This window comes from Frieseomelitta varia, unplaced genomic scaffold (assembly GCF_011392965.1).
Source record: "Frieseomelitta varia isolate USP_RPSP 00005682 unplaced genomic scaffold, Fvar_1.2 scaffold_823, whole genome shotgun sequence".
NCBI lineage: Eukaryota > Metazoa > Arthropoda > Insecta > Hymenoptera > Apidae > Frieseomelitta > Frieseomelitta varia.
The window spans coordinates 97,236-120,308 of record NW_025110616.1 but is presented as its reverse complement, the minus strand read 5'-3'; positions in this window follow the sequence as shown (position 1 = coordinate 120,308).

Below are 23,073 nucleotides of genomic sequence, written 5' to 3'. Positions count from 1 at the left end.
TAAACACACCGAAATATATTATTTTTGCAATATGTGTAAAGCCAAATTCTAAATAAATATAATGTTTTGAACTCTATTAAAATTACAAAAAAAAAATTATTTTTATTTTAACCTGATTCCACGGACCAAACGAAAAGTTCACTGTTAATCCTCGAGGACTGACGCCGCGCTTAACGTGTTAAATATAATTCAAACGTCAATAAGCGATCGATACCAACCGTTTCTAAACGACGATAAACAAGTTTTGACCTACGCGACGCTTCTGATCTCTGATCCAGTAGTAAATGTTAAATCGAAACATTCGAAGGAAATATAAACTGCACCTAACCTGAAGTGATTCAGAGCGCAAGAATGTTCAATATTCAGCGTCTTGTTATACATAAATTATAACGTAAAAACAGTAGTTGTCGCAATTTCTCGTTAATTGTCGCAATACATTTATTAAAAGAGGTAAACCTGCTGTGTTCCCACGGCGGAAAAAGGGTGCTGCTTGATCGAATTAATCAAGCGTGCCACGTAATTAACGTTCGCGGTGCTAGGCACGCTATTATTACCTTTTAGAGGTAATATCGCGTGACCGGTCGCGATACCTCATCGACCGGTGAAACGTCGCGTTGTCAATGAATGAACGCGACGCAGAAAGAGAGAGAGAAAGAGAGAGATAGAGAAAAAGAGAGAGAAAGAGAAACGTGCGTGCACCGGCGCGCGGCGTTTGGCGCATTTCTAATTGGCCACCCGGTGCTCCGCCAGTTTCCTTTTCAAAGGAAGATCCTCCTCGTCAACTCGGCTCGACTCGCGGCGAACGAACATGCTGATAAGGTCAAACGCAGGTGGTTCGATCGAGTGGCGCGTACGCACGCATCGGGCATCGCCTTGGAATCGATGCGTGTATTCAATTTGCCGTCAGTGGCCATCCATTAACATTTAACCGCCGCGTTGGCTGATTGCCGGTCACGTGGAAATAAATGGCAATTTCACCGGGGTATTAATTTTCCCTTAAGCGCGGCACCTAAGCAGTAGGAACAGCAACAGCAGTAGCAGCAGCAGCAGTAGCAGCAGTACGCCGTGATTTCGTGGATCGCTTGATCGCTCGCTGCGTTATAAGCCACGTTAAATCTACGAAATTACAGAACCCGCAAGCTGATCTATGAACCAATCCGCGCTCTTTCCTCTCTATCATTCCCATCCGCGGATACAACAACTAACTCGGCGATGTTGTAATCCGACAGAATACGGTGTTGCGCTTCGAGTCGAGATCAACTGCACGTGAGCTTCATTCCAGATGAACATCTCGGAACGATCCTCTTCACGAGAAGCAACAGTGAACACTTGCGTGAAATCTCCAACAATCGGTCTCGAGCATCGTGGCCCGATTCTACTGTCACTGTGCTGGTACAAGATTACTCCAGAAAACAGTGATCGCTTTATGTCAGCAGACGCATTTCCTTCATTTAGAAGAAGTGGCTTAACGATGGAAGAAAGCGGCGAAATTTGTTTCATTATAACGATCGTGAGTTGTCCGCGGTATAAAAAAAAAAAATTGTTATACGGAATACTATTAAAAATACTGTGTGAGATGAGAGAGAATATTCGCGACGCTACTGAAAAAATATCATTCGACTATCGATTACTCGATTTTAATTTAAAATTTCGCACCATCATTATCTTTGAACATTTTATCGTTAAACGACAAGATGACGGACAATTTCGCGAATAAGAAAGGAATCGAGCTTCCTCGTTACCTGAGGCAACGTCTGCATCCGCCATTCGCGCAGGAGAATAAGGGAAGCCAGCTGCTTAACCACCATTTAAACTGTCTACGACGAAATTACTTCTCTCTCCGCGAGGAACGCATGCGATCGGCCACTGTTAACTGGAAACAAAAAGCAGATCCTGCAGATCCTTTTCAAACGCGCGGGATGAAACACGGAAGCGTCGAACAATTCACATCGGTGGATCGGGCGTTACCGTCCGAAACCGAGAGGAAGAAGAAGACGGACAAGCGCTCGCATGCGAACGGTGCATGCATCTCGGTGCAGAGGGGGCTGCGCCTGGTGCCTGTGGTTTATCGAGGTTCCACGTAGAGCATTGTGGTCGCTGCATAATATTAACATTAGCGGTGATTAGTGGGCTGTGGACCTCTCGATGCCGGCCAGTACCTTTAAACGCAACCTCTCCTCTACACGCGACCCTCCACCTTCCCCTTGACCAGCTTACTCCACAAACTCCGATTTTAGATCCTGTTAATACTCCACACTTCCGTAGGGATACTACGACCCCCTTCTACGACAATCTTCCGCATTTAACACCAAATCCCGGTCAATCGACTTTTTTTCAAATTCAACCGGTTCAAATTTGATTTGAAATTATAATTAATTGAGGTTTAAACCGTTTCAGGTTGCTTTTTAAAAGTTTAATTTAAATTTAATTCATGAAAGTCCAATGTTAATTCTTTTGTTCAACTTTATGAAAATTCTTGCGTTGTTGACGACCAATCGGCTTTCAATTTCTCCTTTGCTTCTTTCTTTTCTGTTGAGAAAAATTTATCGTCTGACTTGTCTGCCGCGACCGATGTTTATGAAGTTCTTCTTTGCTTAGGATCTTTGTTCTGAACTCAACTAACGAGGGAACATACCGAAGTGTAAATCGCCGATTTTGATGAAATTCGGTGTAAATTACGAATGAAAACAATGCATTTTTTTTTTTATAACGCAAAAATCAAGATTTCATCTCATTCGTAACTTATGTTTGAATATATAGTTTTTATAAACGTCAGATATTCAAAAAAGTTTATTAATATTTACTTTAAAAAAACTTGTGAAAAATATGGTTTTTTTTAAATATTGTTTCGTTTAAGCAAAACATTTTTTCACAAATTGGTATAAAAATCGTTAAAAAAACACTAGAGAAAGTACAACGTAGAATCAAAATTTTATAGATGGCGTGTCTAAATTTTCTTCAACATTCTTGATTTGGTATCGACGATTATTTTAGTTATTATTATTTAAAAGTTACGCTGTGTGTAGTATTACACAATCTACAATAAACTGAAAATCATCCGTGTGTTTAAAAAAAAAAAAGAACAAATTTCTTTCGTAACCGGTCAAATGACCGGTTACGATAAGACTAAGTGTATGTAAGGATGCGATTAGTATTAAATCTTATACCTTCACCTTCGTGCTTCGAAAGTACGAAGAAGCTAATTTTCTGATAAAAACTTCTTCTTTTTCTTCGAATGTCTAAGAAACGATTAACCAACGGGTTGAGAAGTCGCATTGAAGCTCGCGTTGACGTGATCGTTATCTCGATCTCGGACGATCGCCGCGCGGATGGCCGATTAATATTCATTAATATAAAAATGCCAGTAGACATTAGCCAGAATCGTGGACGAGAGTCGACGCTTCTTATGCTAATTGCGTTTATTGACAGTCACGCGGGAGATTTACGAGCGTCTTTTAACGCGTCGATACGACCGAGTCGTGACAGTTTGCCGTTTATTTATACGACGATTTCAACGTCGATCGTCCGATTCGGTGAAATTTATAAGCTTTCAGCTTAATGTTTCCAATTGACACAAGTTGGAACATGGCTGTTCAGTCTGTCTATCTGTAATTAATTAATTAATTAATTGACTCGTAATTGTTCGCGTAATCGTAGTCCTCGCATTGTTGATTCATCCAGTGCGTGAAAAGCGATTGCCATTTGTCGATAGAAAATATCAGAGAGTGGTAAGATCATCGAAGAAATAATTTTTGCTGACGAATTGTAAAAAAAAAGGGCGGAAAAACGTCCGTCTGTGGAAAAAGTTCGCACACGTTCTATGCGTTCGTACGTTAATAATAAAACCAGCGATCGGTGTCGCGAAATAAATCTTTTACCCCGACGTCGAATATTTCTTGGCACAGGTGTGCCGCATAGACAGTTTTACTAACGAGTTTAACGCAGAGGACGAGTCACGCAACTGGAACAAGTTATGTCTGTTCCTTGGTTGCCGGATTGAGAAGAAGAGAAAAAAAAAAGAAGGGAGGAAAAAAACAAACGTGGAGAGGAAACGAAGAAACAGCAGCGGAAGCAATTGAATGATTCAAAGCAATATATCTTCCCATCTTCCTACTTTCTACATAAATTAATGTAGCTTTTGCAACGGCGCGACAAAAAGGGGAAGATGAAATTCTAGGTATGCAAATCAGCGACTGACTTTTAACTTGTTCGGTCGTGGAGAGGATGAAGAGAAAAAAGGAAAGAAAAAAAAAAAAGAAAATTATTTTAATAAAATATGAACGATCGAAGTTCCTCTCGAACGAGAAGGATACTGCGCAGAAGAAACGGAATTTTATAGCAAGTTCAAAGTCCTCCGAGTGAAGTTTCTTTTTATTTCTTTTTTTTCTTCTTTTTTTTAAAGTACAAGCGTAGAGCAAAGTAAATTTACCACTCCTGGAATAAAAATAGAAAGTTACACTCTCTCTCTCTCTCTCTCTCTCTCTCTCTTTCTCTCTCAAACAACTTGATTCACTAACCACCAGAGAGAGAGAGAGAGAGAGAGAGAGAGAGAGACAGGGAAAAATAATAGAAAATTTGAAAGATCTTTCGATATCGGGCAATCCTAATCCGCAAAATTGATTCCACAGCTTCCTCGAAAACTCGAGCTTTATCCTCGCTCGGTCGTGATAGCTCTCGTAGCTTGATCACCTTGCGATCGTCGCAAGGGCCAGTGACTCGTCTCGATGCAAGAGACGATCGGCATGCACTTTATTCGCCGGTTTTAGCCTACGGACCGACTTGTTTATGCCGGCAACCCGTCCCCGCTTGGCCTCGTGGCGGCCAACTAAATCACACCCCGCGGATCTTATATTAAAACAAATAATTAATTCGGATGCTCGGCGCATCGGGTGGTCCCTGCGGTCTCGCGTCGTCACGGAACCTGGCCAGACCGCAACACGCTTTTGTTTGCCCGGTCGACAACCAGTCGAACAGAGAGAGAGAGAGAGAGAGAGAGGATGGTCGAGCGATCGAGTCACGCTACTGCCTCAACGCCACGTTCTTCGATAAATTCCACACTGGTCCAGTCGCCGGATTAGCTGTCGCTATTGTTACTCGTAACGTATACACATTGTGTAGATCACTTGTGAGAGAAGTTCAGAGAAAATGTCAGGTGTCCCGAAGTTTTTGCCCCTTCGCTTTCCAAGTGAAAAGTTCGAGATATGATCCTTCTTTGGTAACTTATTTTTGCCATTCCTTAAAAAGTCTTTTGTTTTAAATCCTTTGCGCAGCGGATGTCAGCAGTGACAGTTTCTCCCACTTTTAAAAACGAATTATTCCCTCGAAAGTCCAGCATAGCAATATCTTTGTTTTGTAGTAATTGCATTTTTGGTGTTTGTGGTAAATGGTCATTTGTTAATACATGATCCATTCTTATAATAAATGTTCTTTCAGCTTTGAGGTGACAAATTATGGGATCTTATGATTTCCTCGTAAACATGAAGAGTAATAACAAATTCTCCACATGTCAATTTTGAATGAATCTCGTGCGCAATCCTTAATTCTTCATCCTAGAAATTGTTAGAAAAATCTTGACATTAGAAAATTGGCAAAACCTTGGCAAAGTCGGCAATACTTTTTCAACTATAAATCATTTCTAGTTAAAAACGTGTTTCTCTCGTTTCCTACTCAGTTCATTACTTCTTTGCTAAAAGTTCATTCCTCGATCTCCTCCCAAGATCAAGAGGAAAGCTCCGAGTTTACTCGAGCAGTAATGTAAACGGTCGTTAAAAATTATGCCGATACGCTCGGAGATAATGCACTGATATTAAAGATTCTCAAGCTAAAGAAGGAACACACGTAAATGGTTCAATTCTGAGAGCCTGATAACGATATTGCTTAACGACCGCGTTATCTGCTCACAACGCGGAACATTATAGTGATCGTCGTAACACAGAAGTTTATTACTATTTACTAAATTAATTACATTCTTTCCTCCCTCCTTCGTTACGCTATTACGATACACATTTCGCATAAAATATATTTATATGCGTGGCAGTGACGCTGGTACTTAACAACGTCAATTACATTGTAACATCGCCGCTTTCATACCGCTGTGAATTTAATTCGGCAGTAACCATCAATTTAATGACGATTGTTCCCAAGCAGAACGGTTTCTGCACGTAGGCAAAAGAAACAGCAGCCTCGCATTACGTTTTATGATGAAATCAAGTCTACGTTATGTACTTGGCAAACTTCATTGCCCCCTGTTATTCTCGATGTAGACTAGCGTGCAAAAGTCTTTATTCAAGTAGGTATCGGAATAAACTTTAATTGACGTTGGGTACGAAGGCACGTTAAGATAAGAATGCGTTACGTTTTGAAAAAAAGGAAATGTTTGCATTAAAAGAAAAAGACAGAGAGGAATTGCGGGGTGTAAAAATTCTTTAGACTTGCGAATTATACATTTCCATTATCCTTGTACTATCAAAAGTAATGAAATTTTCAACTAAGAAAACGAGTCTAAAGAAATTTTTCGAAATCAGACTTCGGAGGAGGTCCTCCAACATTTCTATCGCCAGTCATCACGCGTTTTTTCTACGAAGAATCACACAGACGTGTAACGAACTTGAGCAGAGCACCTTGCGCACCGGATAAAACCAGTCATTCGTACTGAGCGTTACCCTAACTCATCCGGTGTAATAGCTATATCGCGAGGCGAATATCACGAATGAGATGTTTCGTAACGCCGATACACGATCGATTCCATTCGGAAGAATCGGCCGATTAGCTTCCAGCAGCAAGAACGTATATCTACTTACTGAATGTGTACTCTGGCCCGTGACTGCACCATTGCCCCCAAACCCAGCCATAACTACACGCTGCTCAACATAAAGCAGGAATCGTCGAGGAAGCTTGAGCACGTGAGTCGACGACCTCTCTCTGTCTATCTATCGTATTCGATTGTCCGATCGTGCATTCGTTTCGACGCGATGCGAGAAAACGAACCAACTTCCGCGGTGAGTTAACGCTAAAACTACGACCGAATGTATAATATTTATGGCAAAGAAATTAAAGTGTAAGATACAAGAAGAAATTAGCAACACGATAAAAGGCACAAACTGCTGTTAATATATTCTATTAAAAGTCACTCGGATATCTAAAAATGTATATTTTATTAAAACTCACAACTGCTGTATATTTTATTAAAAGTCACTCGGGTATCTAAAAATAAAGCTTTCATAAATGTATAAAATTTCCACAGAAAATTATAAATTGGTCGTTTTGACCACTCTGGTAGGTCTAGTGTTAGATCAACGGGTGCATTGTAAAGAGCCGAATTTTGTTGGCGGCGATGCCGCCGAGCCGTGTGATCAACCTCGCTACGCGCCATTGCGCGCGCGAAAGTCGATACTCGAAGGAAGGAGCTGCTTGCTGGAAATGCGCGTAGGAAATTATTCGATAGGGGAGAGGAGATTTTTCTTTTGGCCAACGTATTACGTACATACATGACGAGAGTTGCTATTTATAGATTATTTATAGACGTTACTTTTGAATGAAAAACGACCTGTTGTTTGAGTGTAAATGATAACCGCATTTCGATAGATAATTGTCAATGGGAACGCCGTGCGAGTTCAGTGAAGTATTTATAGTGTTTTAAACTAGTTCTGTAGGACGAGATCGATAATGATGTCTCGAGCTATCATTAGTCACAGTCGTTATTAACTAGTCGCTAAAATCGCTAGTAACTTTAAAATAATATACATTCACGTTCGGGCTTGTAGGACGTTTAACTTACCATTAGGTTTGTTTCGTTAAATCTGCAAAGTTACTGGACGTGGGGCTGCGTGCAGTGATGGACAAATAATTCTTACAAATGAAAGTTGGCGTTGAACGAAGTCAAGCGAAGTCGATCGAGAAATTTTCGTTTATTTCAACAGCACGATCGGTAATAAGAACGTTAAACCCGCTGAGTATTGAAATACACGTACATACGTCACAAAGTCAATTTCGCGGCCGCGTGGATGGTAACAGGTTTATCTGGACGGGAGAAAAACAGCATCGACTACAAAGTTGCAGGTCGCGTCGCGTCCAGAGGAACAGGCTTTTGTGCCGCAAGAACGGGGACGCTTGGACGTCCGTCTTTTAAAGTTCATCAGATTATTCGATCACGATACATCATACGTATAATTGAATTTACACTTTAATCAGCGCTGAGAACGATCCGTTCCATGATACTTGCAACCTCCGAAGTGACAACCGTCGCTATAAATAAACGCCACGCGTACGACTAAATAAACGTTTTCACCGAGGGACCAAAGAGAAATTTTGATAAAAATTACAAATTGCTCGGAGATCCATTTCTGATTCCCCTGGCAATTTTTGCTGACTTTTATCAATAGAATACATTGAGAGAATACATATGTTATAGAATATTATAGAATACGTATATTTTCTCAAACCTCCAATTTTGAAGTATCGTACGTGACATATCTATTCCTAACACTCGTCAAATTAATCGGATCGACCAGTTTCGCAAATAATTAGAAAATCGTTTCATTCGCGAAATCGTTGCTCCAATGTGACAATAAACGTAAAAGCAGAAATCGTAATATCGGCGAAAACATTTTTGCTGTTTTGAAAATCTAATATCTCAAATACAATGACCATGTGCCTACTCCGAAACGATCTCAGTGTCTATCGTACTTTGTCACGAGCGTTTACTGCGTGTATTGTATTTCTAATGTTACAATGTTTAGCGTTTACTGCGTGCGTGTATTTATAATGTTATAACATATGACGATACGACAAATTTATAACTCTTCTATTACACAGGTATAATGATACAACATTTCATAACTGTATAATAGAAGAAATAAATTTATACAAGTTAATAGCGTGTAATTAAATTGTTTTTAAAATATAATTGAATCGATCTTTTCATTAGTGTCATTTGAAACACATAGCGCAAGAAATGTCCGAAAACCTTAATGTTAATCGTCATTAGCTCGAGAGTGCACGAACGCACGGACAAGGCTTTCGTGCGTTGGCGCAATGAACGAACAAGGTACTGTGAGTTCGCGTCGAGTCAGGTTTTGACTCTTCTTTTCACCTCGGGCATCGTTATCGATGCAGCGCGCTGCGTCGAATTCGTACCGAGAATGATATACCGCGCGGCTGCATACTCGCCGGAATAAAAGTCGCGTGATATAAGAGGGCAACCGCCGAAAAGAGTTATAAGAGAGGCACGGACGAGCACTGGTTGCAGCCTCGCCGGAAGAAAGCGGCCGCGTCATCAGGGATAAGCCGAAAGCTTATTGACCGTCAGCTCCAATATCCAGCAGAATTCCTCTCTCCCTTTCCCACTGCAAAGTGCGAAGCTCCACTGTGAAAAGTATTTGTTCAACCGTTCCGTGAAAGAGGGCTAATCTTAAAATATCCTGAATTTCAGGCTGACGAGCTCTTAATCTGCGACATGGTGAATTTCATCGAATGAATTTTATTACATACAAATCATTTTATTCAATTTTATTATGTATAGCGCATTATACATTAAATATTTGTTCAACGTTCATGTCGTGGGGAAGAGACCTAACCTTAAAATACCCTGAATTTCATCATAACGTGGCTTTTAATCTACAAAGTGTTGAATTTCATTGAATGAATTTTATTATAGAGTTGACTTTATTCAATTTTATTATACACTATGTACAGCATATTATACATTAAGTATTTGTTCAATATTTCTGTCGCGTGAAAGAGACCTAACCTTAAAATATCCTGAATTTTACTATGAGCTCTTAATCTGCGACATGGTGAATTTCATCGAATGAATTTTATTACACACAAATCATTTTATTCAATTTTATTGTGTATAGCGCATTATACATTAAATATTTGTTCAACGTCCATGTCGTGGGGAAGAGACCTAACCTTAAAATACCCTGAATTTCATCATAACGTGGCTTTTAATCTACGAAGTGTTGAATTTCATTGAATGAATTTTATTATAGAGTTGACTATATTCAATTTTATTATACACTATGTACAGCATATTATACATTAAGTATTTGTTCAATATTTCTGTCGCGTGAAAGAGACCTAACCTTAAAATATCCTGAATTTCACTATGAGCTCTTAATCTGCGACATGGTGAATTTCATCGAATGAATTTTATTACACACAAATCATTTTATTCAATTTTATTATGTATAGCGCATTGTACATTAAATATTTGTTCAACGTCCATGTCGTGGGAAAGAGACCTAACCTTAAAGTATCCTAAATTTCACTATAACGTAGCTTTTAATCTACGACGTATTGTATTTCATGGAATAAATTTTATTATACAGTTTACTGTATTCAATTTTATTATACGTTGTATATTAAGTATTTGTTCAGCTTTTCTGTCTCGTGAAAGACACCTAACCTTAAAATATCCTGAATTTCATCATAACGTGGCTTTTAATCTACGAAGTGTTGAATTTCATTGAATGAATTTTATTATAGAGTTCACTGTATTCAATTTTATTATACACTATGTACAGCATATTATTAAGTATTTATTCAACGTTTCTGTCGTGCGAAAGAGACCTAACCTCAAAATATCCTGAATTTTATTATAACTAGTGAATGACTTTTAATTTACGACATGTTGAATTTCATCGAATGAATTTTATTATATACAATTCATTATATTCAGTTTTATTACACGTTACGTGCAGCAATTCAATACGTTAATTAAATTTCACATTATTCGGCAAAGTGTTTGTGATATTTTTAGCCAGAGAAGAAGTTTTATTGATTCGTTTACGTTTACGGTTATGGCTAGGTTAGCGTTCCTTTTTTTCGACCGGAAGTTTGAAGCATACCGCGCTCCAGCGAGGCTTAATCTCGATTGCTAGTCGATCCTGTTTTGATTATTGTCTTCAAAAAACGACTTTTTCGATCAATATCCAAAGTCGATCAACCTGTGCCATATTTGAAAGTTAAAAATTAAAACTGGCTTACAGACAGAGAAACTTTAATTTCGTATTTCGATTTTCGTATTTCGTAGATTTCATCATCGTGCTATGAAGCTGTTAGTCGATACCGTCATAATTAATCGAGTAATTTGGAAGAAGGAGGAAGTTGCTTTAATAATTTGTCATAGTCTGCTGCAAATAAATTTTCAATGAGGTTGTCCATTATACAATGCTTGAACGTGCATTGACACGACCGCGACTTTATAAAATATCTTTTCCAATTATCATTTATATAATTTATATTTATATTGAAATACTTACGTGATCAAATTACATTAAATGGCTGATTTTGATCGTGTCTATTTCAAAAAAGCAGTAAGTTCCGAACAATAAAACCAACTCTCTTCGGAACTAAAATATATTTACAACATTTAACATTTTACAACATATTTTCAGCCTACTTGAGAAAAAGAGTTGAAAATAATGAATTTTTTCACAATGCAAAAATCGAGATTTCATTTTATTCGTAACTTGCGTTTGAATACATAGTTTTTATAAACAAATATTCAAAAAAATTTATTAACGTTCACTTGGAGAAGCTTATAAAAGAAATATGATTCTTTTAAATATATTGTTTAAACAAAAGATTTTTTCACAAAATGGTATACACCATTAAATTCGTCGTTAAAAAAAGAAACACTAATTTCATCAATGTACGAAATTGGTGTCTTGAATAATTTTCGAGATATTTGACAAATATTCACTACCAACTTTGAAGCTACTTTTCACTCCTTCAACATCGATAATTGCCAAAAAAAAAAAAAAAAAAATACGGGTCAAATAAATTTCTGAAAACTACATTTATGCCAAAGTTCATTAAAATCAGCGATTCACACTTCTGTGCCTTCGTAAACGCATTGTACCAAAATCTACCAATTACTAAATAGTCTTCCGACTCTTTACCACGTGATCGTACGCAACAAGAGAACGCGAAAAACTGCCGAAACTCAAACATGTCCGAGTATCCTACCTCCTTAACCGTTAATCCTCTTATCGCAGACTCGAGTCTCTTCAATAACGAGTCGGATAACAGAGGACGTACAGAATTTTCCAAGCCTCCAAGAAATTACTGACAGAACAGGCAGCTCGAGATAACGGTTCGGTTTCCTCGAAACGTCATCCCTGGACCAGAAACAGGCATTCTCCGTAACCGTTGCAACCGATCGAGCATCCCGCGAGCAAGAAGTCCTTTTCGAAGAAGTCGATAATGAACTGAATGAAGGAGAGCAAGACTGAGAGAGAGAGAAAGAGAGAGAGAGAGAGAGAGAAAGTGAGTGAGAGGGGAAAAGAGTTCTTCGGAAGTTGAGCCATTTGTAATGGCGAATTATTCGTCGGAGGGCGCGTTACCGGTTGCTGCAAGTCATAGTCTCTAAAGAACGCGCCAGCTTTCATTATACGCTTGGAAGAAAAGGGACTAGAAAGGAACGGGGACAGGTCGGGGATGGGAAAGGGGAGAGCGACCGAGAAGTTTATGAATTTCGCGAATGCTCGCCTCTCCCTCTTTTCGCCGACCTCGTTCGTCCCTCGTTTGGTATCGCGCGGGCGGGCAGAGAACGCGGGGCGAAAATGCAACGCGACCGCGGCTCATTTCCGTCGCGCGCTCGCAATGAAACGATCGCTACGTGAGATGAAAGTAATCAGGATCGGGGATAGTTGCCCCGTGGCCGTGAGGTTTTTCTCGTCGTGGCGCGCGCACGTCGATTAAATGGCTTCATTTACGATTCCGCGGTCACTTCGCATTCCAACGCCGCGATCGATCTCGAAATCTATGTCTTAATCGCGCGTTTTGCTGCCGACGAGCACTTAATACCAGCGAACTTTCAATTTCCTTGGACGATTTAAGCAGCGGACATTGTTAAGTTGGATTTATCGACACTTGACTTCTTCGTGGTCGATAATGTTCGATAATGAACGAACAAACGGTTGTTAATTCAGCCGATTAACTCTCGATCGATTCAGACAAACGACAAGAATTTATGCGTCTTTTCGACGTGACGAACTGCAGTTATCGGCTACGATAATTAAGTTTCTCATCGAACAATGTTTCAGTACTTCGACTGTTTTCAACAACTGTGCATTTCAGCATCGTGACTTAAGAATCGATACTCCGATAATCCGATCTTTAGGGGAACAAACGTCACTCTCGCCGCAAACGTAAAAATTCGCACGCGGTTCTGAGAGAAGAAAGAACTCGCGTTACTGCGCAAACGTAAACTGCCCTCGTTTAATCGCCGTGCAGCTTGGTAATGAATTTAATCAGACGATTTCTTTTTCCAGCTCGAAGGCGAAAGAACAGGTGGGAGAGAAAAGGAAAGAGGGAGAATGGTAACCGGCGAGTGCCGATAATGTTTCTTCAGCGTCCCGACTACGACGTTTCCGGCAGAGGGGCACTTCATTAACGCGCGCAACTAACGGTCGACAGATTCGTTACCGATGGCGAGCTGGCGCGTACGCGAGCGAAAAGGAAAGGGGAAGAAAAAGGAGCCGCGCGGCCCGAAGTCAGCGCAACTTTGACACAGATTAATAACCGATCCCCTTTGTGCTCGGCTCTCCCCGGCTTTCTTTTGCTATGTCGGCAGGGGCTCGCGTTTAAAGCGGACGCCTCTTGCAAATCATGCCCCGTATGGCTCGTATCTTCCCGTTTTACTCGCCAGTTGCAGTGAATGCCTTAACAGCCGCGGAAGATAATCCAGCGTTGCGGGTGCGCGCGGCGAAACGACCGGATCGCAAGGTGAATTGCAGAAACATCCCTACGAGCAGCGAGCCGGCCTCGTTAGCGCAGAGGGAGGCTGCTGCCTGCCTCGTTCCTGCGAATGCCCCGCTACCGCCAGCGAATTATGCAGATCAATTGGCACGCTTGGGGTGCCGCGTCCTGACACAAAACGACTTTTGTTTCCCTCTTGGAGAAGTTGTTGATTCATCCGGCTCTGGCTTGTTCCTGGTTGGAGGTTGCCAATTTTATTTTGGTAACAAATTAGCGGGATTGCGACGCTCGCCAAGTCTCGGATTGTTTAACGCTAAACGCTAACTGGCCATTTTGTCTGTAACCTGTCCCTACTGTAATTGGTCGGATCGTTTTGCGAGAGAAATTAATTGACAGCTAATTTAATTTAACAGGAAACAAAGTTTCTTTAAAGTGAAACAACTTTCGGAAGATAAGAAAAAAAGATGAATCTCTTCATTTCTCTCAGCAGTAGATCTACCGAAGATCAAAAGTGGCAGAGAAAAGAAGATGAAAGGAGCACGAGTTTCTGTTTATATACTTTACTGAAAATCGAATTCGATATAATAATGAAATATGTAATACATAAAATACAAAATAAAATACAACGCAGTATATAATGCATAGTAACATAAGTAAAATACAATAATACAATATATAACACGTAAAATACAAAATAAAATATGTAAAAATACACTGATAAAAAAAATTTTCATGAAAAATTCTAAATTGACCATTTTGATAGTTTTAGTGTTGAACGAACGAAAAAAATGCAGAATTTTTAAATCGGTCATTGATACGTTCAGTGTTAACACCTCTGACGTTACTTTCAGCATAAAATCATCGTCAAATCACGTCAAAAATTACGAACAAATTCGCTCGGTGCTGATTTACGAATATTCAATTTATTAGCAGGAAAATGGTGGCAGGAAATCATTCGAGGGATGTCGTTTTTCACGCGTAATACTAAAAAAACCATCCGTTAATTATATTTCCAAAACAAAATAACAAAAAATAAAAGAAACACGCGTTTGTAAAAGTTATTACTTCTGTTTTACATCATTCAGTGTCTTTCACTGACCATCCTGTAATTACCGACACACGGAGGCAGGAAAAAGTCCATCGTAGTCATCGTTGACTCGCGTTGCCGACTTTTTCAAACGCAACAACGTTTTCCGTCTCACGGACATTTTTTTACAGGCGGTCGAACGGAAGGAAGAGGGACCAGAAAGGAGAGAGCGGTCCTCGGGTCCGCATGCCGTCACCCGTTGAGCGATAAACGGCGACTTTGGTTCGGACAATGAGGCTCAATGTAGCGTGACGGGATGATACGTTGCGGGTGCCAGACCACCCGCTGGCTGACTCCTATGCTCGCTGGCCACGGGGGCCGCACATCATTACCCACCGTTGTTGACACTACCTTATAAACGTCGTCATTCGGGCTCGGGGATGTGTGACGGACAGTCAACACGCGGTAATGCCACGTCACGGTTGGGAGCCCGGCATTCGATAGGGGTAGCCGCGATTCCTTTCTATTGGCCCGCTCGGCGCTCGGCCGGCAGCGCAGCCGAGTCCCCGATTACCGTGCGCGCGCAAACTTGCCTAATTGACCGCGTGCAGCGGCGATACAGCGGTGCAACCGTACGCGACTATTGTTTGTCCGTAATTGTAATTGCAATTGACAACGACGTTTTGCCGAGAGTGGGGGGTGGGGGGGGGGGAGTGACTCGATCGATACAGCGCGATGACAGAGACGACGAGCCCCGACGAGCTTTCGACGGCGAATTTTATTAATACGCAAGCTGGCAAAACGCGCTCGAGGTTCGATTTTTGACATCGTTTGGCAAAAATCGTTAATACTTGTGCGGAAGGGGGCTAATTGCTTATGCTCGGCCACGGCGCGTCGATTTCAATTTAATTCCGGCTGTTCGTTCGGAAAATTATCGGCTGCAACGTGTACGGCGGAAAAAAAAAAGAGAGAGAAGAAGAAACGACGGAAAACGTGAAAAAGAGGAAAAGAGAGCAACGAAACAGTGGAAAGGAAATGGGAGGAAAGCGAGTAAAAGGGAGGGGGGATAGGGGGGGGAGACGGAGGTTGAAATATCCCCGATCCAATAGAGAGCACGGCCGCGCTGCAAAAGGAATATAAGCCCCGATAAATCCGGCGCGCAGTTAAAAATTGATACAGTAGTTTCGGAAGTGCACGGGGCTGCCGGTTAAGTTACGTATGTAGTCAACGGTAAACGGAAGCCCGTATCGATAAGTATGGGTTGTATAGCGCGGGGAACCGGGGGATAGCCTGGAAAGAGAAGAAGGTTCGGCGTGCGTGGAGAAAGTGACGACCGCGCGAGGATAGTGACAGACCGATCGTATCGCGATGGAGAGCGACAAAGAGAAAGGGGATGGGGGAGCGTACACACGACGAGGGGCAGAGGGGGATGAACAGAGAAGGGACGAGGAACGCGAGTAAAAGGATAAAGAAGGAACGGAGAGGAACGAGAAACAGATAGAAACGGAACCGAAGGAAGAAGAACGAGAAATGTGGTTGTCGGAAGAGGGAGGCGAGGGGCTGTATGGGCAGGCAGTCGGTGGTAGCGCGGTTCCGCGGCCGGGGGTGGGGGGAGCGGGGGTGAAATAATGGGAGCGGACGAGCCCGAGTCGAAACATTGATGTTGCCCGGTGCGCGCTTACAAACACACCGACACCAATCGAGCATGGCCCTTCCTATAGAAAACCAATCCAGGGGGCTCCGTTAGCTAGGCGGCCGGTCTGTTTCAAAGGGTGGGAAAGAGAAGCAAGACGGGCGAACACACAGGGGGCAGGGGACAAGGGGCAGAGAGGGAGGGAAACTGGTGGTCGGCGCTGGAAGAGGAAGAGGAAGAGGAAGAGGTTGGGGGTTGTAGAATATACTGGGAGAGCGCGGGCTAAAGGACTACGCGGGGTGGTAGAGGGAAAACGAGGATATATATATATATATATATATATATACATGTCGTACAGCACTCTATGCCGTCGATGTGGCTCGTGTTTAACGCCCTTATAAATGTGTAATGCGTATGCTTGAAAAGTGGGGAGAGGGTAGAGGACGTAGCCGCAACTCACCGGCCTGGTCGTCTCTCTCTCCGGGTATCGATAAACGATCAATCAACCGGTACACCTATGGGCCAAGCCAGCGAGAAGGGTAAAAGAGAGGTGGTGGTGGCAGCAGCAGCAGCAGCAGCAGCAGCAGCGGCGGCGGCGGCGGCGGTGGCAGCGGCGACGGCGGCGGTGGTGACCGACGGAGAAACGTTGGATGATTAGACGAAGAGGTGGAGAAAGAGGAGAAACAGGAAGAAGGAAGGGGTGAAAGGAACGAGAGAGAGAACGAGGTACGATGGTGGGCGAAGATGGGTACGCGAGAGCAAGCTCCGAGAAGGGGTGGAACGAAAGAGAGATCACGCTCGTTGCGATGGAACGAGAGAAAGAGAAGGAGAGAGAGAGAGAGAGAAAGCACACATACACATAGAAGGAGAGAGAGTAAGGGTGTACGGCAAGAGAGCACGGAACAGGTTGGGGGAGGATGGTGGCCCGCAGAGTATCGACCCACCGTGGAGGAGAAGGTAGCTAGGGTCGCCGTCGCCGGGTTTTGTTGCTATAGCTCTGCTCCGCGTTCCCGTCTATGAGAAAGCTGCATGAAGACCTTCGAAGATCCGAACGCTCATCAGAGAAACGCCAGCTTCCTCGAGGCGCCGTCCCTCTTCGCCAAACTCGCATAGCCGAACGAAAGAGTTACTACTCTCGGTCTGAATTTTTCTACCAAGTCGTTTGTGACGGAACAACGGAACCTCGGGTTCACTCTCGAGAAAACACAAAGCGTTTGCTCTTTCTCTCTCTCTTGAAACGTAACGAGAGAGAGTCGGAAGAATCAATCGCGACGCTTGAGAAAGAATTACACCATTGAAGATGCCATTCCAACGAATACCGTCGTTTCGTTCAACAAAAGGCGAAAGCCGTCTTACCTGCGCGTCTTTCCGCTTCCCGTCAAAGTTTACATTTCCCCGGGTCTAGCCGGACGTCGAACCTACCCGCCTCTTCATCCCCACCTCCGAGGAGTCACCCCTCTGGCAGCCGGGAAACCGCGTCATCATCTTCCATATTTTGCCTTACGCGCGACCGAGACGTCTCTTTCACGAACGCGAACGAAAGAATGCGAGGAAAGGGACGGGCGATAAGGAGGGAAAGAAACGAGGACAGACGACCGATTTGAATTGCCGGCGCGACACGGTTCGCGCGGCGAACGAATTCCGTAGGAAGATCAGCGCCGCGATCCGCGTCACTCACGGTCCGTTAAACGCGTTAATGACCGGGGCCCCCCAGACCGCCGAGAATGCGCCATCCTGGAATACGCGCGTTCCGATTCTTCGGGCGGTTGTTGTCGCGGCACGATCGTTCGTCGCGGTTGAGAGAGATCGTGGACGAGAAAACGCGCCCGCGTGTACCGTCAGCGCACACAGACGGACCCTGGCTCGTTTCGCCCTGGCCCGCCGCCATCCTCTCTCGCTCTCTCTCTCTCTCTCTTTCTCTCTTTTCATACACCCTCGGTTACCTCGTCTCTTGCAACCGGTGCATCCACACGAGCGAGCATCCCTCTTCGGTCCGCGCGCACGCCGCTCAAGTGCCCGTGGAGGGAACAATGCATCCGCAGCGAGCGCTAGCGGATCCGGCTATTGTGGGGTCAGGTGGTGGGTCGTCAGTCGGCAGAGAGCCCGTTGGCTGGCTTCGCGGGGTGTGGCCACATAACCATAGCCGCAACGATCTCTTTCCTCCCTCTCTCTCTCGCTTCACCAGCTTCCTCCCTGTTCCTCGTTCGCGAACTGTTGTCTCTCACTTTCTCCTCCGATTTACATATCGCTTTATCCTTTTCTGTCGCGAGTTCGCGTTGCTCCGCGCTCCGATAACAATAGCTGTTGCTCTCTCGCTTGCTCCAGCGGGAGCTGCCGCCGCGCCGCGGATTTCGCGAGGAAGCAACGGGAGGTAGGGATACGCGGCGCGCGTACGGCACCGAGCTCTACCAAGCAGGCGCATCGCCGACCTATTACAATGGCCAGCCCTCCTAAGCGTTTCATTGTCATCGGGCCGCGCGCGCCACTCTGCCCATGCGTCGATGCGCACAAACCATTGTCTCGATAGAATGGGCGGCTCTCTCTGTTCCGCGACGCCATCCACGCCTGCCGTATCGATGCTCGACCGGCGGCGTCGCGACGCCTTCCAACAACTAGCTCTCGAATCGTCGAAACGATTTTATTTTGAGTTCCATTTTTGGAAACTCCTTTCTTGTTGCTCCGCGACAATGTTCGATTCGCTTCCGCTTTCAATGGAATCACGCATCACGTTTCCTCAAGCGTCGCGTGTTACAAAATCTGTAGAAAAATCGACAGCCGGTGCATCGACAACTTACAGTTACCAGCACCGTTTTCACGGTGAAACGGCCTCGATTCTACCGAAACAACGAACGAGCGACAGAAATGGAAAGAAGGACACGAATCGAAGCGAAATCAACATCGGACCTTCCCTCCCCTCCTCTTCGAATTTCTCCTATCCGTCATTTCGAATTGACAGAGTTTATTTGGAGCGAGTCAAAGATCCTCGCAAAGTTGACACAATTTTTTTTTTTATAAAGTTCGAAGAATTTGCGACGAGCGTGAAGCGAGATCGAATCTTCGACCTGAAAATCCACCAATCGAAATCGAGATCGTGCCGCTTACTTTTGTATTTGGCGGAGAATGCGCGAAAGTCGATGATTTACGCGACTCTGGTTCCTTCTGGACGAGGAGAGGCCAGTGGCCAGCGTGATACCAAGCGCGACAGGCCGCGGCACGAAATCTCGTTTACGGGACGAGGGAACAAAAACGACAAATTCCCGGTGAAAATCGTATTCATTAATAACGGCCGCGGGTATATCGTTGGATCGCAGCACGTAGATAGGCGAACGTTGAGAACCGGTCGCCGCGCCGCGGATAACTCGACACGCGAATCTCGCCAGATAAGCCGGAGCATCGTGAAGTAAATCAGATCCGTTCTCCCTCCGCGCGGACCGCGTGCATTCTAAACGTAATATACGGAGAACACCGGGGACAATCAACCGGCGGTGGATAACCACGCGACCGGTATCTAGCTATTAGCTCTCTCAACGAAGTCCTGTCACAGTCGCTTCGTCGCCAGCTAAATAAACTTCTCCCTAAACACGCCATGATTCCTGCCTCCGTCCGATGCCACTGCCTTCGCTAGTTGGCGCAATAATTTTCCCGAAGCGGTGATTTTGCGAGATCGCGAGATCGTGAGAATGCATTTCTGGATGATCGAGGGAACGTCTAATGAACAACGTTCCTTGACACTTTCACGGCGAGTATGTATACATAGAGTGTTTCGTAACTTGTGGGACCCACTTCGGAAAGCTGATTGTACGCCTAAAAATAATGAGAAAAAGTCATATAAATATATGTCCTATCTGTCCCTTTCGTTTATGAGATATAATGAATTTTCTGTTTCAATTACTTTTACAAAAGATGCCTCTAAATGGCCACCTTGCATTTGAAGACAAGCCTGCATGCGTCTTGTCGTTGATCTGGTTACTCTCTCTATCATTCCTGGTGTTTCTCGAATTTGTTGGAAGCCTTGCCTCTATTCTATTTCGTAGCATTTCAGCATTTTCAATCGATGTTGCGTATACAATAGATTTTTAAATGTCCCCGCAAATGAAAATCTAATGGATTCAAATCCGGAGAACGAGCAGGCCATGCAACAGGACCTCCACGACCAATCCATTTATTTACAAAGTGTCGATTTAAAAATTGCCTGGCCACTCGGCTAAAATGCGGCGGAGCTCCATCATGCATAAACCGCGTACGAAGTCTAATATCGACTGGAACTTTCTCTAATATTTCGTGTAAACGCGTGCTCAAAAAATTAACGTACTTTGTGCCTGTTAGTTTCTCATCAAGAAAAAAGGTCCAATTAAAAATTTATCAATTATTCCTGCCCATACGTTTAAACTAAACTTGATGTATTGAATGCACAGTAACATGTGGGTTTTCTTCATCCCAATTATGATTATTATGAAAATTGAATATACCATCCCTGGTAAAACTAGCTTACAAGAGTTTGCTCTGTTTATAAAATTCATATCTCACAAACGAAGGCAGATAGGACATATATTTATGACTTTTTTAAAATTATTTTTAGGCGTACAATCAGCTCTCGAAGTGGGAGCCCACAAGTTACGAAACATCCTGTGTATATACATATATATAAATAGATATTTTAGAATGTATGGAATAAATATTTTCATTTGTTTATTTATACTGATATTTTTGGACAACTCAAGTATATATATATATATATATTTGGAAAATCATATATATGTATATACATATATCAAGAATATATATACTTGATTTTATATTATATATTTTATATTGATTTTATATATATACTTGATTTTAGTTGCCCAAGAATATCAATACGAATAAATGAGAACATCCATTAACATTAACACAACTGTATCAAAATATTCTGCATGTAAATTATTACGATTTAAATGATAATTAGAATAAATAGATTCATGGAATTACGTTTCTGGCCAAATATACATAGAAATGTACATAGAAATTAATATTAATTTTGACAAAAAGACCCGTCTCGACAGAAGTCTGAAATCACTCATACTGACGTGTTCGATTGTTACAGTGTATTATAATAAAATTACAATAGTTGAATTAAAATCGTAACAAAATAATAAAATTGTACAATTATCTGTAAAACTTCTGAAGACTGACGAGTTGTAATAAATAATATTTCTCACGAGCAACTGTCATTTCAAACATCTCGCCGGGAAATTATGTCAACAGTGTTAACACTGTCTCTTCGCTTTCAAATCGCGATAAACGTTCTACAGGCGTACGCAGAAATGACATTGCTGTCTTTTTGACTTTTCAGGAGAGAGAAGCTTACTTCGAACATTACCGTAAATCAATGGGGTCGAAAGATCAATTCGTAGCAACAGCAGATGAATCGACTATTTTCTGGAAACCTTATATACACATATATCCACTCCGGCATTCTTGCATCCCCGCTCGTAATCGCACGGAGTACAAAAGTCAAAGGCCACACCCATCGCGTCTATATTCTCACGGATCTGCGCCAAGCGGATTATCAGTAACCGTAGTATTCGGTCACAGCGTTAACTTTTCCTTCGAATAAAGTACCGAATAAACGATATTTTACATACGGTTTACCGATTACCATGTTTTCCACGCTCGTACACAAAATGTATGCAGTGTAATGCGCACTTGGCAAGATCAGTGAAATACGCGCCATTCCAACGCAACGCGAGCTACTCGCAAATCTACTTCTCTGGTGTTTGAACTGAGTAGAAGGACTCAATCGTGGAGGAGAACGCGAATTTTTATCACCGAGTCGCATTCCAGGACAATGGGCTCATTAGCTGGTGCGAAACGAGCCGTGCGTTGAACAAGCAGTCGCTGACTGACACCGCTTTCTACCTCGTTTTCGATAAATTCTTCCGTTCGTTTAGACGTTCGTAGTAGCTAATCATACCGCTTCGGTACGCGTAGACGTTCACTCCGTCATCAGAATTTATCCGCCGTTTCCCGATAAATCTACAATTTTAGCATTGAAATATATACAGGGTGTCCATAAAGTCTCTTTACAATTTCAAAAATTTATTACAAAGGCAACCGACGAGATATCTTCATCAGATTTGTTTCATGTACTCGGTGGTTATCGAGGTTTTTATCGCATTGCATTTCAGGTACCCTTGATGAATAAGACACTGTTAAATGAATCCCTTACAAAATGGTTACACCTCGAGAGAAGGTACAGTGTGTATCACGGTTTGTTGAAACCAAATCGGATCTACAGACTCAGCGAAACTTCAGAACTAAGTGTGAAAGAGATCCACCGTCACGTCCATCAATTCGTGCATGGCACAAGAAATTTATGGGGACAGGGACAGTGTTCGATAAAGGGAGGAGTGGACGACCAAGAACATCAGAGGGAAACATCGATCGTGTAATAAATCGAGTATAGAGGTGTATTAAATGAGGCAAGAAAAAAACTTAAATATATACGTCTCATTTTGCAGTAATTTTTACTTATCTGTCTCTTCAATTGCTTTTGTAATAAATTTTTGAAATTGTAAAGAGACTTTATGGATACCCTGTACATCTATTTACATTGATAGTATTTGCCAGTTAACGTGTTTAACCCTCCGACTACTGAACCTCAGGGTCCTGTGCCGGGGTCATTTTGACTCACACGAATATCCCACTAATATATATTTAGGATTTT